Source organism: Rattus norvegicus, chromosome 16 (assembly GCF_036323735.1).
Source record: "Rattus norvegicus strain BN/NHsdMcwi chromosome 16, GRCr8, whole genome shotgun sequence".
NCBI lineage: Eukaryota > Metazoa > Chordata > Mammalia > Rodentia > Muridae > Rattus > Rattus norvegicus.
Window position 1 is genome coordinate 78,222,087 of NC_086034.1, and position 10,567 is coordinate 78,232,653.

At 42.0% G+C, this 10,567-nt stretch overlaps 1 pseudogene; it reads left to right on the forward strand.

Annotated features, from left to right (window-relative positions):
• Positions 1-9,404: 9,404 nt before the first annotated feature.
• On the forward strand, positions 9,405-9,529 carry LOC120097623 (small nucleolar RNA SNORA17; annotated as a pseudogene).
• Positions 9,530-10,567: the final 1,038 nt, after the last annotated feature.

Consider the following 10,567-nt stretch of genomic DNA (forward strand, 5'->3'; position numbering starts at 1 on the left):
CCCCAGTGGTTTTGTCATACACATAAGCAAAAGCATCTTGCTTTTCATCCACACATGACACATATATAAGTAGGTACCAAACACCAAATAATCATGGGAGCCATGCATTCCAGCTTGGTTCAGAAATATAATGTTTTAGGTGTTTTAATAGGAGCGCTAAGGCCACACGGGGTGGAATTCTATTTCCCAGAGGGAAGAGTTGGAGACAAAGGGAGCGTCAGAGGATGTGGACGGCTATCGATACTGATGTGACAACCTGCCACCTGGAAGGAGATACCCATTAAAGGAATCGAGGAACGTTGCCTTCATCCTTCAAATCCTGTATTGGTCAATCTGGGGCTTCAGAAAAAGGGAAACTGAGGTGTGTTCTGTCGCCAGTAAGGAGGACATCAGAGCAAGGCAACGTATCCAAGTCTGCCAGTGAAGCAGTGGGAGAGGCTCACAGGAAGCAGGTGGTTTTCCCTAAGGCTGTAGGATCCATGCACAGAGCTCTGGAACGATCACACAGAGCTGAGCTGGCTGCTGAGGAAGAGCCTGGTAGCTATGGAGCCAAGCAACCTTGGACTTGCCAAGTGTCGCCTAATTGTCTGGAGACAGCTGGGCGTGACTGGCACCTGCAGAAGAAACTAGACTGAGCCACTGAGCGCCATGGAGCAGGCTGCCTTCTCTCCTCCAGTTCCAATGGAGGGAAGAACGGGGCACTCAGATTGATTTTTTATATATTTAATATGGCTTCAGTTAACGGCTTATAGATTTTTTGTGGCGTTAGGTGCAGTTGCAGGTTGACTTCCAGCCACACTTTCACGGTACTTGGAAGAATGCTTAGTTAGTTATTCGGATCAGACTAAGGCATCTGTCTGTAGGTTATTTCAGTTTCTGTGTAGTCTTAATAGGCAGTGCGCGCCAACGTCCTAAGCTTTGTGCTTTACTTAGCCTGGAAATGGCTTCTTGTGTTATTTGCGGAAGGGATGTTAGGAACCGTTTCATTCTTGCTTAGGGAATGTCCCCGTTCTCTGGTCATGTGACTCAGTATCTGTTTAAAATAGAGTGTTTGCATTAGGAAGGCTTGTTAGCGTGTGATGTTTGTGGTTTCTGTCTATACCACACCAGCTAGTAACTCTCTCCCTTCCTTGTTTGGGATAACTGTCTCTGGACCTACAAGCACAGGCTCCAGTGTCCCAGCATCTCTGCGGACAAACCTTAGAGGGAAGAGAGACTTGAGATTTTGTCAACTGAGGCAGGCAAGCGATCTTGGAGTGCTGTTCTTTTACTTAGGAAAACTCCCAAGAAAGCTCAAGAAGAGAGCTGCATTTTTTAAAGGAGGGAATGGTTTATTTCATTCCATGTGTTACTACTGAATGTTAAAGGAATGTGGAGAATTTAGGAGAAGGCTCAAAGCAGAAACTACAGAGGAGCTCTCTTCCTGGCTCGCTCCATGGCTCTGGATTAGATATTTCCCCTCCTCTCCCCTCCCCTCCCCTCCCCTCCCCTCCCCTCCCCTTCCCTTCCTTTTCTTTCTTTCTTTCTTTCTATTTTTCTTTCTTTTCTTTTTAAATCATTTAATTATTCACCACTCTCTCTCCTCCCACTTCCATTCTCAGAAGCCACATCCCCCCCCCCCCCACTAATCCTCCTGTCTCCCTCAGAGAAGTCCTCCATGGGTAAGAACCTGCCTTGGCACCTCTAATTACAGCAGGCACATCCTCTACCACTAAGGCCACACAAGGCGGTCCAGCTTAGGGAAGGGGATCAAAGGTAAGCAACAAAGCAGCAACAGCCTCCACTCTGACTCTTAGGGAACCCATGTGAAAACCAAGCCGCACTTCCGTTGAACGTGTGTGGGGTCCTAGGTCCCTTGCATGGGGCTCTTTGGTTGGTGGTTCAGTCTCAGTGAGTCCCCTATGTCCAGGTCAGTCCCACCAGGCTGCAGGATTCCATCACTTCAGTCTGAGTATCACCAGCGGCTAGGAGTCTATACTGGGGTCAATCCCATAAACACCCAGGAGCTTCACACATCGCAAGTCTCAGGCTATCCCCAGAGATGACCCAACTCATCTCCTTCCTTCCTTCCTTCCTTCCTTCCTTCCTTCCTTCCTTCCTTCCTTCCTCCCTCCCTCCCTCCCTCCCTCCCTCTCTCTCTCTCTCTCTCTCTCTCTCTCTCTCTCTCTCTCTCTCTCTCTCTGCCCTTTCCTGCAGGCCTCTCAGCACACTGGATCCCCATCCCCATTCCTCTCCTCATCTACTCTCTCACCTTGTTCACTCTGTTCATCCACCTCTGATGTATAATTTATTTTCCCTTCTGAGTGAGATACAAGCATCTTGAGTCTTATTTAATTTCAGCACACAGGCTTTATCTGAAGAGCAAACCTGGTACCAGCTAGTAATCACTTTGCATGCTGGCCTCACACGGCCCCTAATCTACACTCTGTGAGGAAGTCGTTTGGTTATTAGTTCCGTATATTCACTTTATATCTTACGTATTTACATAAACGAACTTACTCAATAAAGCCCTTCTATTCATATTATTTCACGCAGCCGCGGTGTTTTAAAGGCTCACCATGTCGTAATATTTATTGTTTATAGTTAAATAGTATTTCCTTCTACATATAGGCATTTCATCTTTTTGCCAGTGATGGGCTATTTCTATCTTTTTATTGCTACTATGAAAAATTCTCCCATGGACATTTGTGCTTAACGTTATTTGTGGATATATAATTTTGGTTCCTTGTTTTCTTATCTGGGAGTGGAATCGCTAGATAATATGGCAGTTTTCTAGGAGTAATTGTCAAATTGATTCCCAAAAGAGTTAAAAGCCTCCACTCTCCCGGAAGTTTTGCGGGACGCTTCCACATCCTCTAACTTGTCATTCTGGTTAAATGGACCTCCTCTTTCTAGTAACTATCAGAGTGGGAGTGAGGTAAAAGGTCACTGCGTTCTCCATTTACATTTCTGGAATGACTAGTAATGCTGGACATATTTTCATGCTTGCCCCATTGGTATTTCTCATTAGAATTGTCTATTTAGAATCTTTCTATCATTTTCTTTTGTGACTGGCTTGTAAAAATTTGAAATATATGTTTATGCAAACACCTGCAAATTATATATGTATGTTAATAAGTGCAGTTTGTATGTATGTGTGTAAGTATGTGTGTGTGTACGCATGTAAGTATGTATATACACATATATACACTAATAACAGTTCCTTAGTCAAACATACATAGAAGTCCTTTCACGGAAGTAGGATTTCAAGGCATTTTTTTTCTGATTCCATTTTTACCTTCTTGATTGTAGACTCTTCGGAGTAAGTGTGTTTATATTTGATGGTCTACTTATCTATGTTTTCTCTTATTAACGGTGCTTTTAGTGTCTTATTCTGAAAGCCATTATCTGATCCAAGGTATTGAAGCTAAGTGCCTTCATTTTAATCTATTTTGTAGCTTTTGTTCTTAGAGTTAATTATTTGTTCTGTTTCAAGTAAGATATCACCTACGATGAGTGGCAAGAGCCTCACTCCCTCCATTTAACTGGGTAGATATCCACTTATCTAGTGCCATTTGAAGAAACTGTAATATCGACCACTGAAATATCCTATCTCTCATTCTGAAAATCAGCCACGAATGTGAGGCTCTTTTGGTTACTTAGTTACTAGTGATATATATATCAGATGTGAGTGCAGCCATGGCGGTTGTCATATGGTTATTGGTTTTATTTAATTTTGCATATGTGTACATCATGGTTGTGTATAGCATGTATGTACAGGTACATGTGTACATGTGTGTGCATGACAGAAGTCAATGTCACATATTTTCAGTAATCTGCTTTTCATTAAATCCAGTGCTAACTGATAGGCTAAACTGTCTGGCCAGTGGACATTGGGGTACTGTTTTGTCTTCCTTCCTGGCACTGACAAGCCATCATCACACCCGGCTCTCTACACGGGCATGGGGATCTGAACTCACGCCCTCATGCTTGTGTGGCAGGCACTGTACCAATGGAGCCGTGTTCCTAACCCCACTGAGTACAGTTTTGATCTTTTTGCTTTCTTAACAACTTCTCCCTTAAATCCAAATTGTGCCTCTTTTGTGAATATCTTGTCGGGTTACATATTTATGCATCAGTTTTACAATTCCAGCGTTTTGTTTAATTTATTTATACTATATCATTAATGATAAAGCAAGATTGACATCTGCTTTTCTTTGGCATAGTGGCCTGTATCAATCACTTAAACCTGTTTTAATCTATTATATTCTCCACTGTTATATTCCTCTGTGTGAAATACATATTTTAATGTGCAGCTTCAATTTTCTTGTCTTTTCTAGACTATATTCTTTCTTGCGTAAGCTCTATAATAGTTTCTCTTGGGTTTGTAGTTAACACATTTGTTTATAAAAAACCTCTATCAAATTAATTCTAGCTTAATTTAAATATTATACAAAACTTCTCTGTGGACAGCTCCTTCTTCTTCCTCCCCTGCCTGTGTTATAATGGGTTTTACAGCTTAATCAATAGAATAACCACAAACCTACTTAATGAGCATTATTTTGCATAGCAATTTTTTTTTAAAGACCAGAGAACACAAATGCGTTAGACAGGAAGCCATATCCATATGTTCCTTTGCTCGTGTGTATTTAACTCTTCAGTGGAGGTTATTTTAATTTTAATTACTTATGATAGTATGCCCTCACTGTAGAAATGATGGGCTTCCTCGTAACATTTGGAGACTCACGGGAGCTTTATATTCTCTCCATGAGGTTCCTTAGTCCCTCTCAGAGAATGCCATCTTCATACCCTGTGTGATGTCACAGAAGCCGTCCATTCCCATGGTGGAAGAGTCAGCATGCGAGCCTCCAGTGTGTGCTGCCCCCTACGTACATGTGGAATCAGCGTGTATCTACTGTATTCCTGCTGTGATTCATTGATGTCCAGCTGGGTGGTGTTCATGTCTGTGGTCACATGCTTAATGCATGCAGTTTGCTATGTTTCCAGAAGCAACACTGCTTGATAGACATGCTAATAATTAGAAGCAGGACTTGTTTTTTTTATTGGGTATTTTTAATTTACAATTCAAATGTTATTCCCTTTCCCACTTTCCTTTCCATAAGCCCCCATCCCCTCCCCCTCTAAGAGTGTTTCCTTCCCCATCCACCCCCCACCCCCGACATTCCCTTACACAGGACTAAGGACTTCTCCTTTCTTTGGTGTTCAACAAGGCCATTCCTCTGCTACATATGCAGCTGGAGCCATGTTTAGACTTTGGGTATGGTTTAGTCCCTGGAAGCTCAGGTTCGTTGATGTTGTTCTTATGGGGTTGCAACTCCCTTGAGCTCTTTCAATCCTTTCTCTAATTCCTCCAGCGGGAGTCCCGTTCTCAGTGTAGTGGCTTGCTGCTAGCATTCGCCTCTGTATTTGACATGCTCTGTGTCTTTCAGGAGACATCTATATCCGGTTCCTGTCAGCATGCACTTCTTAGCTTCATCAATCTAATCTAGTTTTGGGATATATGTATGTATGTGTGTGTGTGTGTGTGTGTGTGTGTGTGTGTGTGTGTGTGTATGGGCCACATGTGGGGCAGGTTCTGAATGGCTGTTCTTTCAGTCTCTGCTCCAAACTTTGCCTCCATATCCCCTCCTGTGAATATTTTTGTTCCCCCTTTTAAGAAGGAGTGAAGCATCCACACTTTGGTCATCCTTCTTCTTGAGTTTCATGTGGTCTATGGATTGTATCTTGGGTTATTTGAGCTTTTGGGCTAATATCCATGTATCAGTGAGTACATACCATGTATGTTTTTCTGTGATTAGGTTACCTCACTCCGGATGATATTTTCTAGTTCCATCCATTTGCCTATGAATTTCATGAGGTCATTGTTTTGATAGCTGAGTAATATTCCATTGTGTAGATGTACCACATTATCTGTATCCATTCCTCTGTTGAAGGGCATCTGGGTTCTTTCCAGCTTCTGGCTATTATAAATAAAACTGCTACGAACATAGTGGAGCATGTGTCTTTGTTGTGTGTTGGAGCATCTTTTAGCTATATGCCCAGGAGATGTATAGCTGGGTCCTCAGGTAGTGGAATGTAGAATTTTCTGAGGAACCTCCAGACTGATTTCTAGAGTGGTTGTACCAGTTTGCAATACCAACAACAATGGAAGAGTGTTTCTCTTTCTCCACATCCTCGCCAGCATTTGTTGTCATCTGAGTTTTTTTTATCTTAGCAATTCTGACTGGTGTGAGGTGGAATCTCAGAGTTGTTTTGATTTGCATTTCCCTGATGACTAAGGATATTGAACATTTCTTTAGGTCCTTTTTGGCCATTCGATAATCCTCAGCTGTGAATTCTTTGTTTAGATCTATACCCCATTTTTAATAGGGTTATTTGGCTCTCTGGAGTCTACCTTCTTGAGTTCTTTGTGTATTTTGGATATTAGCCTTCTATCTGACGTATGATTGGCAAATATCTTTTCCCAATCTGTCGGTTGCCATTTTATTCTAACTACAGTGTCCTTTGCCTTACAGAAGCTGTGCAGTTTTATGAGACCCCATTTGTCTATTGTTGATTTTAGAGCATAAGCCATTGGTGTTTTGTTCAGGAATTTTCCCCAATGTCCATGTGACCGATACTCTTCCCCACTTTTTCTTCTATTAGTTTGAGTGTATCTGGTTTGATGTGGAGGTCCTTGGTCCACATGGACTTAAACTTTGTACAGGGAGGTAAGGATGGGTCGAAAACCTCATACCAATACTGTCCAAACTATTCCACAAAATTGAAACTGATGGAGCACTGCCTAATTCCTTCTATGAAGCCACAAGCATGGTTATACCTAAACTACACAAAGACCCAACAAAGAAAGGGAACTTCAGACCAATTTCCCGTATGAATATCAATGCAAAAAACTCAATAAAATTCTTGCAAACTGAATCCTTTTGGATCATCCATCATGATCAAGTAGACTTTATCCCAGGGATGCAGGGGTGGTTCAATATATGGAAATTCATCAGTGTAATCCACTATATAATCAAACTCAAAGAAAAGAACTACATGATCATTTCATTAGATGCTGAGAAAGTATTTGACAAAATTCAACACCCCTTCATGCTAAATGTCCTGGAAAGATTAGGAATTCAAGGCCCATACCTAAGCATAGTAAAATCAGTATATAGCAAACCAGTAGCTAACATTAAACTAAATGGAGAGAAACTTGAAGCAATCCAACTAAAATCAGGGATTAGACGAGGTTGCCCACTCTCTCCCTACTTCTTCAATATAGTACTCGAAGTCCTAGCCAGAGCAATCAGACAACTAATGGAGGTCAAAGGAATACAAATTGGAAAGAAAGAAGTCAAAATATCACTATTTGCTGATAACATGATAGTATACTTAATTGATTCCAAAAGTTCTGCCAGAGAACTAGTAAGCCTGATAAACAACTTCCCCAAAGTGGCTGGGTATAAAATTAACTCAAACAAATCAGTAGCCTTCCTCTACTCAAAGATTAAACAGGCTGAGAAAGAAGTTAGTGAAATGACATCCTTCACAATAGTACCAAATAATATAAAATACCTATGTGTGACTCTAACCAAGCAAGTGAAAAATCTGTATGACAAGAACTTCAAGTCTCCGAAAAAAGAAATTGAAGATCTCAGAAGATGGAAAGACCTCCCATGCTCATGGATTGGCAGGATTAATATAGTAAAAATTGCCATTTTGCCAAAAACAATCTACAGATTCAATGCAATTCCCATCAAAATTCCAACTCAATTCTTCATAGAGTTAGAAATAGGAATTTGCAAATCATTTGGAATAACAAAAAACCCACGGTAGTGAAAACTATACTCAACAATAAAAAAACTTCTCGGGGAATTCACCATCCCTGACCTCAAGCACTATTACAGAGCAATAGTGATAAAAAACTTTATGGTATTGGTACAGAGACAGTCAGGTAGATCAGTGGAAAAGGATTGAAGACCCAGAATCAACCCACACACCTATGGTCACTTGATCTTTGACAAAGGAGCTAAAACCATCTACTGGACAAAAGATAACATTTTCAACAAATGATGGTGGTTCAACTGGAGGTCAGCGTGTAGAAGAATGCAAATTGACCCATGCTTATTGCCCTGTACAAAGAAGCAGGACTTTTAATCAGGGCATGTGGTAGAGATAGATTTTATCATGTGTAAAAGAAGGATTAAAGTGATTTTTAAAATTACATTTATTGGTGTGTGTGTATATGTTTGTGTGTGTGTGTGTGTGTGTATGTGTATATGTATGTATGTATGTGTGTGTGTGTGTGTTTATGCATGTGTTCACACATTTGCTTCTCCGGTCATGTCATGGTGAACATGTAGAGATCAGAAGACAACTTGCAGGAGTTCTTTTCTTCCTCTACCATGTTAATTCTCAGAATCAAAGTTAGATGATTAGGTTTGGCAAGTCCTGTCACATTTCGATAGTCCTAGTTGGAGAATTATATCTGCCAAGAAAGATATGTATTTTGGAGCAATTAAAAAATCCCTCAAAATTAATTGATTGTATGTATTTTGTCTACATGTGTAGCTGTTGACTCTGTGCATGCCTGGTGCTCACAGAGGCGAGAAGAGTGCATTAGATCTCTTGGGACTTTGGTTTCAGATGGTTGTGAGGTACCAAATGGATAGTGGAAACCAAACCAGGTCTTCTGGAAGCGCAGTCAATGTTCTTAACCATCAAGCCATCTCTCAGCCATTCTTTTAAAATTTAGAAATGTGCTTTTCTTTATTTCTGAAGGTTAGTTTTACTAGGTGTAGTATTCTTGGGAACCAGTCTTTTTGTTCCCTAGCACCAGGAAATGTCATAGCACCACATTCTGATAAGAAATGGCTATTCATCTTTTGAGGATCTCTTGTGCAGAATGAGCCTTCTCAACAACTCTTTTTCCCAAAGGTTTCTTGGTCTTTGTTTCCCAGAAGTTTGCTTCTTACATATGTGGGTGCAGATAACTTCAATATTTGGATGTGTAGATAGACATATATTACACCTATGGTTTACAGGTATCTCGGTATTATTTTGTGAAGCATTGTCCCTTTCATGTCTTGCATTTCCTAGGAGGGACAGTCAGGAATTTGTCAGTATATCTGAGACACACACTCCACAGTTCTTGGAGATGTTGTACAATGTTCTCTTACATTCTTTGGTTCTGGTCCACGGATTGGCCGGTTTCAGTTACCTTATCTCCATGTTCGTTCCTTGATTCTTCTGCCTGCCCAAATCTGATTTTGAGTCCTTTGAAGAATTTTTCATTCTGGTTACTGTGATTTCCTTATTTCTTGATCTCTTTTTCATAACATTCCTGTCAGCACATCTTGGGACAGTGATGGTTTAAGTATTTGTGGTGACGCTTTTTAAATAAAGTTAAAAAAAAGAAGACTGCCCCCATAGAGGCACTGCAAGCCTGTCTGCTGTGTCTCAAGTGCATTAGTAGGTGGCAGAGAAGAGACAGACTATGTTTGACCTCTGAACATCTGAATAATTAGGAAGCTAAACTAACATTCCCCGAAAAAGAAAAAAAGAAGAAGCAAAACTGAGATGACTACCAGTCCACAGTCAGGGGCCCTGGCCAGGGAGCTAGCCTGAGATGAGCACCATTCTATTACTGACCATGTGAAGGCCTGGTTGGGCTCCTAGAAGAGGGAGCAAGCTGGAGACTAGAAGAATCCTTGCTGGGACCACAGGCCCTGGGCATGATTGAGATGACTTTTTCATGGATCCACTTGGGTGGGCCCAGGTGAGGAGCATGTCACAGATGACCCCTGCACAGTAATGTACAAGTGAGGCATAGCCCTCCTGAGACCACTCATGATACAACCACAGGCACTGAGAGAAACTGAGTGCCACTAAAAAGAGGACGTTGTAGAGAAATGGAAGAGAAAGAGAAACAGAAGGATGTGGGCACAATGAAGAAAGGCAGAACTAGAGACTTGGGGGTAATGAGGAACAGCCTGATGTAAGTAGCTGGTGATGGCACCTCAGACCATAGTGAGGTCCTGGCCTGTGATGCTACTGGGGGTCCATCTGGGTCCCTGTGTCCATGGCTGACCCTGGTGGCAGGGGCTTGGGTGAGTTGGCTTTGAGGGCATGTTGGTCAGATGGCCCTGCCACTTGTTTGTTGTGAGGTGGCATCAGGAAGGATTCCCTCACTTTTGCGCTTGACACAGTCAGTCGGCTGTTGAGCCAGCCCCAAGGGTCTAGGAGAGCAGGAGAACTGTCCCTGCCCCTCACCTGCTGCCATACTTGGGAAAGCAGGCCCTGTACCTCACCTAGGCAGCACTGTAGAGCTGACCCTGATTGCAAGGTCGTGGGTGAGAGTATGGAGGGCATGAGAGTTGGAGAGTTGGTGGGCTGGCCAACTCAGTTACTTCTCAGACCCAGATCCAGGCCTCTGAGTTGGCCTACCTCAATATCTACAACATCGATGAGTTGCTAGAGTAGATAAAGGGGCCACTCCTACAGGATCCAAAACTACAGGATCTCTATGACACAGGGCAACAACAGGATATCTGAGAGGAATCCCAGGGAGTTTTCTGTATTG